The 5,512-nt window shown below is 43.4% G+C and overlaps 1 long non-coding RNA gene across 1 annotated transcript; it reads right to left on the bottom strand.

Moving 5' to 3' along the window:
• Positions 1–1,198: 1,198 nt before the first annotated feature.
• On the bottom strand, positions 1,199–2,406 carry LOC134082965 (uncharacterized). The gene is made up of 2 exons (XR_009939679.1): positions 1,967–2,406; positions 1,199–1,349 (listed from the first exon to the last, which is right to left on the bottom strand). It is a non-coding gene; the product is annotated as an uncharacterized LOC134082965 (long non-coding RNA).
• Between the last annotated feature and the right edge of the window lie 3,106 nt (positions 2,407–5,512).

Below are 5,512 nucleotides of genomic sequence, written 5' to 3'. Positions count from 1 at the left end.
GACACCCCACTGGTGGATCCTATTGTGTGCCTCACATACCTGAGAGACTCTGCTCCACAGTACCTGCAGGCTCTGCCCTGCCCCACCCCTCGCACACCCGATGGACCTAGCTGTGTCCCTCACATAAACAATGCGCTGTACCCCATCCCTCACACACCCGATGGATCTAGCTGTGTCCCTCACATACACAATGCGCTGTACCCCATCCCTCACACACCCAACAGATCCTGTTGTGTCTCTAACACACAGAGCAGGCTTTGCCCAGCCCCTCAGGGTGGCTCTGAAATCTGTGGCTTTCACACTCCCAACAGACGCTGCTCTCTCCCTCACACACCCGGCTGGCTCTGCCCGGTCCGTTGCACACCTGCAGACTTCCAGCCGCCACAAACCCAGCTCACCCTTCTCCTGCTGTGTCCTTTACAAACCAAAAAACACAGCTATGCTCCGCACATGACTAGCTGACTCTGCCTGGTCCCTTGCACACCCAGTGGACGTGGACACTGTTGTGACTGTTGATATTGCTGTTATTGTTGATATACATAGGTTTCTCGTTTACCAACTATACTGGCTGCGCGCGCATCCGAGAGGCTGAAAATGCCAAGCTACATTAGAAAGTTACCAAGTAGTTGGATGTTAAGAATGGTAAGCTTATATGCTATGATTAATTAAGCAATGAAAAAGTGATGTTACCTTCCAAAAAAATGTATTTATTCAGTCAGAGTTCCCAAAAGTACAGCTTGATGATGGTATTGACAAACATACTGGGAAGGCAGAGCGCCGAAACGCGTCTGTGTGAATAAATGGTGATTGCTTATGCATAGTGCGGCCTGTTCTCTTGTTTTCATTGACAAACATAGCACATCAGTTATGAAACCATGCTGTGTGATGGATGTATATCAGGTTTATGTAACAACAGGCCACATTTAATTTTATGTGTTTGACTTCATGGCGGGCCACATGAAACAGAGCAGAGGGCCGCATGTGGCCCCTGGGCCTTAGTTTGCCCACCCCTGTTGTAGTAGCATGTCAATAAATTAGTTTATCCAATCATATGAAAGGTGTTTTGACAAGGCCCTGCCTTCTGAAATACATTTCCAATGGAGTAGTTCCAGATGAATGTGAGGAGCTAGGTGGAACGAAATTCAAGTGGTGAGTCAGGTTAACATACAGTAAGTAGTATGTAGTAAGTAGTAAGTAGTACAATTTTATTGTTCTTTATTCAAAACAACACTTATTCTAATAAAGTTAAACTGCAGGATGTTGTCAATCCACATCTGCGTCCTGTCTGAGGAATCCCCTCAGATCCTGCTGTATCAGGGAGTACAGGTGCTCCATCACGATGAGTTGTTCTGCACAAACACACAAGCACAAGCAAAAGACAAATTACATGTACTAATCAAAAGACAGAGCTGGTCACAGTGCTTAATAACATTTCCTGGGGAGATGTAACAGAAGAAGGTAACGTTGGCAACACTGCTTGAGCTCCCATGTTTACAAAAAGTAACGTTTCGACCCTTGGGTCTTTCTCAGGCAAATGAACCAATACTCTAACTAAGGTTACACTATGTCTGTGGTCTCCAAACGTTCACAAAGAGTGGACCTCCAGAGATCGCCAGGGCCATTGATGAACTGACCACAGATAGATCGCACCATCGCGCTCATACTATGCTAGACTACCGTTGACAACATAGCGATATTTCATGACATAATCGGACACATACGCTTATATAACGCGAGGACATTAACAATATACTTCTGAACAAATAAATACATGGTATGAATTCATAATTTAGGCTACTGTAGTGCGACATTTCATCAAAAGCCTCGTTTGTATGTGGACAAACCTACGATGCTAAGATAGCCATCTGATACCTTAAAACCAGCGTCAGTATTGTAACAACTACGCCATAACATCCCACATAAACGTGAAAATTAGACCCATAACAAATTAGATTACACTTCTTACCTTGGGTTAATGAGTAGTGAGGAAAACCCATTGTTTTGAGTCCATAACGCGTGTAGCCCATCGATGGCTTTGGTGTAGCTAGCTCCACGGAACTACTTACTGTGGTCAATATCTTCTTCTTCTTCATATGGCGGTTGACATACTGTGCTCAATAGCGCCACATCGCATATACCTGTACATAGTGGCCAAAAAGAGCGTTGCACCACTACCTGGGGGGGAGGTGGGTAGCTCTTGCGCTTGAATCCATAGTAAAGCTGTCAGTCAAAACGCATCAGCCAATAGGAATGCACCCCACAGACACCCACCCACATGTGAAGTTTGTGCCAGAATCGCAAGCAAAGAAACAGGCAGCGCAAACGCGAGAGCCAGAATCGAAACTGAAAAAGCCAGGAGCAAACAAACGAATGATGTCGCTGCAAATGACTGTTGTTATTGTAAACCAAAAGACAAGTTATTCAAACAGTTTTTTTTTGCAACTACACAAATAATTTGTTTGCGAGTTTAGATTTTTTTTTTCGACTTTATTTTTTTTGTTTAGATTTTGTATTTGGTATTTTGATTAATTGATTTTTGTTTGAATTTGAAAAAGTATTGTTTGAACTTTTTGGCACAAACAAAACTCCATACAATTGTAGTATAATGCACAGAGAATGATTTGTGTAAAACACTGTAATTCCTTCAGTATCTCGCACATGTTCACTAGATGCTAATGATTCATATCACCTCTCATTCATTACCTGTACAAAAAGAGTACTGGCTATTAAATAAATAAATAAATACATAAATAAGACAGTATTTTTAATACTCTAATAAATAAATAAAAAAAAAAGTAAATGTGTACTAATAAATGTACATAATATTTTGTTTTGACGTAGAAGATGAACCATAAATAAATTCAGGAAATGATGACATATCCACATTAATGTTTATGAAATGTGTAATATTTATTTACAGTATAGATGTTTACATCAGATCAATTTACTGTGTATAATCTAGACAACGTAGACAAATACAGTATGAAAAAAAAGCAATATCAACATTTACACTGCATTATCAAAGTGTATGTGGGGGGTTGGGGGTGGAATTGAATGCACGTATCAATACTTCAAACACATTTCAGCATCATCCTTGAATATGAATAGGAATGTGTGACTCTGGTGTTCCTGCAGCATGAGGAGGTCACGTGATCTGGCACAGGGACATTGAAGAGTGAAGCCGACCTTAAACCCTGCATAGAGGTGTTCGGTGACTGTGGAGTGGAATGTGTGCAGGGTGAGTGTCAGAAGAGACACTGTAGAAGGTCAGAGTACCATCTCGGGTCCACTCCTAGGTACGACTGTGTCTCTATTACTGTACTGTGAGGAGAATCAAAGTAATGGTCAGAAGAGAAGTCCTGACCGCAGGACTTGTCATCACACCTCTCAATGCTTGAAAATGGATCGGCCCCAGACCCAGTTCAGACCAGAGACAGATCCGCTGCTATATGATCTGGTGACAGGTGGACACACCTGTTGGAGGAGGAGCTGACGTGATCTGGCACAGGGACACTGAGGAGGTGTAATCGTTAAGCCTAAACCCTGGATACAGGGGTTCAGTGAATGTGGAGTGGAACGTGTGCAGGTGGGTGAGTGTGTCAGAGGAGACGCTGTAGAAGGACAGAGTGCCGGCCGCCCAGTCCAGGTACACTCCTACTCTGCTGGAGCTGGAGGAGGAGGCATTTATGACATTCTCTTCCTTATTGTGCTTGGTAATGTATTTGTCATGAGAGCGGTTCAGACTCCAGGACTTGTCATTCCGTCCCATTATGATGTCATCACCCCTCCCTTTCCTCTCGATGCTTTTATAGGCCACACATATACGAGTGCCATTACTCCACTCCACCTCCCAGTAGCAGCGTCCAGACAAACCCTCTGTACACAACACCTGATACCAGAAGTCAAATCTCTCTGGGTGGTCAGGACATGACTGCTCCTCTCTCTCAAGTTTAGCCTCTCTGTTCCCCTTAGAGAGAGAGATTTTTCTGTGTGCTGAGATTGGGTCCAGTGAGAGCTCACAGGCATCTGCAGACATGAGCAGAGGAGAGAACATCTTCATCAGAATATGGGGAGTGACACACACACACACACACACACACACACACACACACACACACACACACACACAAACAGAGAGTGAGAAAGAGAGAGAGAGAGAGAAAGGGGCAGAAAGGAAGATGAGAATAGGGGGATGAGTTTGAGAAAAGAAGAGAAAGCATGGAGCAGAGAACACACACACACACACTTTTGCACACTACGCTATAACAACCCACAGTCACACATATTGAAGCACAGTATCTGATCACACACACCCATGCAATGAAAAAAGCAATATACGGGATAATGTATGCGCAGTGGAAGGGTTTTGCTTTGTCCGGAAGGGACTTATTTTCCGATAATTACCGACGGACAATACATTATCCTGCTTTTAATAAGGCTACTCTCCAAAACAGGAGGAGAAACTTCGTCAGGCATCTTTCAAAATGACTTGGCTACCGTTTCGTGGCATCTGCTAACAAAATAAAACGTTTTCCACACAGATGGAACCGGACAGTTGCAGGTGCTGCGTGGCAACGTCTTACTAGCTGAGTTTCGCTTTCAATGAAATTCAAGTGCAATAAGCAAACATACAAAAAGTATTTGTTGCGGATTGATATGAAAAACGTCATTATATAGAGTTATCAGACTTCCGAACGTTGGGAACTTTCAGCACTCTGAAGAGCCGTGTTAGCCTGATAAACCAGCCTAAATGGATTGGATGTCTAATTTAGTCTGGCCTCGATCAATGGATACAACGGAACATTGTTGATGAGCACAACCCGTTGTCTTTCAAACCGTGTCTGTGCCTATAGGCCAACGCTCCCTCAAAACCCCGCCCCAGAGCCCTCTGCCCCGCCCGCGTTGATTCAAAACACATCTCTGCGTTGTGATTGGTTTAGTTGCCATCTGCCAGATTCAGGGCAGTGTTTTCAAAATGTTCAATGGTCCGAGGCCAGACCCAAATGCAGGCAAAACATTTTGCCGTCCAGCAGTTGGCGCTGGTTTTCCAGGCTAGAGCCATGTGATAAACACTGATCATCATCGGGAAAAGTCCTGACTGCATGAAAAGGACATCTATTCAAAGCCATACGCACGCACACACACACACACACACACACACACACACACACACACACACACACACATATAATATATTGCTATGTGACACCAATACACTCATTTAAGCATACCATGCTAAATCTGTAAATGGTCACAAACACTGAATAAAACACAGAAACTTACATCTCTTCATACGTGGCTGTGCTCTGCTAACAGAAGCATTGTCAGTTCTGTAAGAAAAACAAAATGTCACACACACACATCACTGCTGATTTGCTTTTTATGCCATTGTGTGAAAAGACAACACTGAACATGAAGGAAATAATATGGTCTCTGCATTGGAGAAATGTCCAAATGTGCAACACTGGGGTTTCTTTCAGAACATACTTCAGTATTTCCAGTTTACACACAG

This window comes from Sardina pilchardus, chromosome 1 (assembly GCF_963854185.1).
Source record: "Sardina pilchardus chromosome 1, fSarPil1.1, whole genome shotgun sequence".
Classification (NCBI taxonomy): domain Eukaryota; kingdom Metazoa; phylum Chordata; class Actinopteri; order Clupeiformes; family Clupeidae; genus Sardina; species Sardina pilchardus.
Note: the sequence above shows the minus strand (reverse complement) of the source record. Positions and strands in the feature narration are given on the sequence as shown.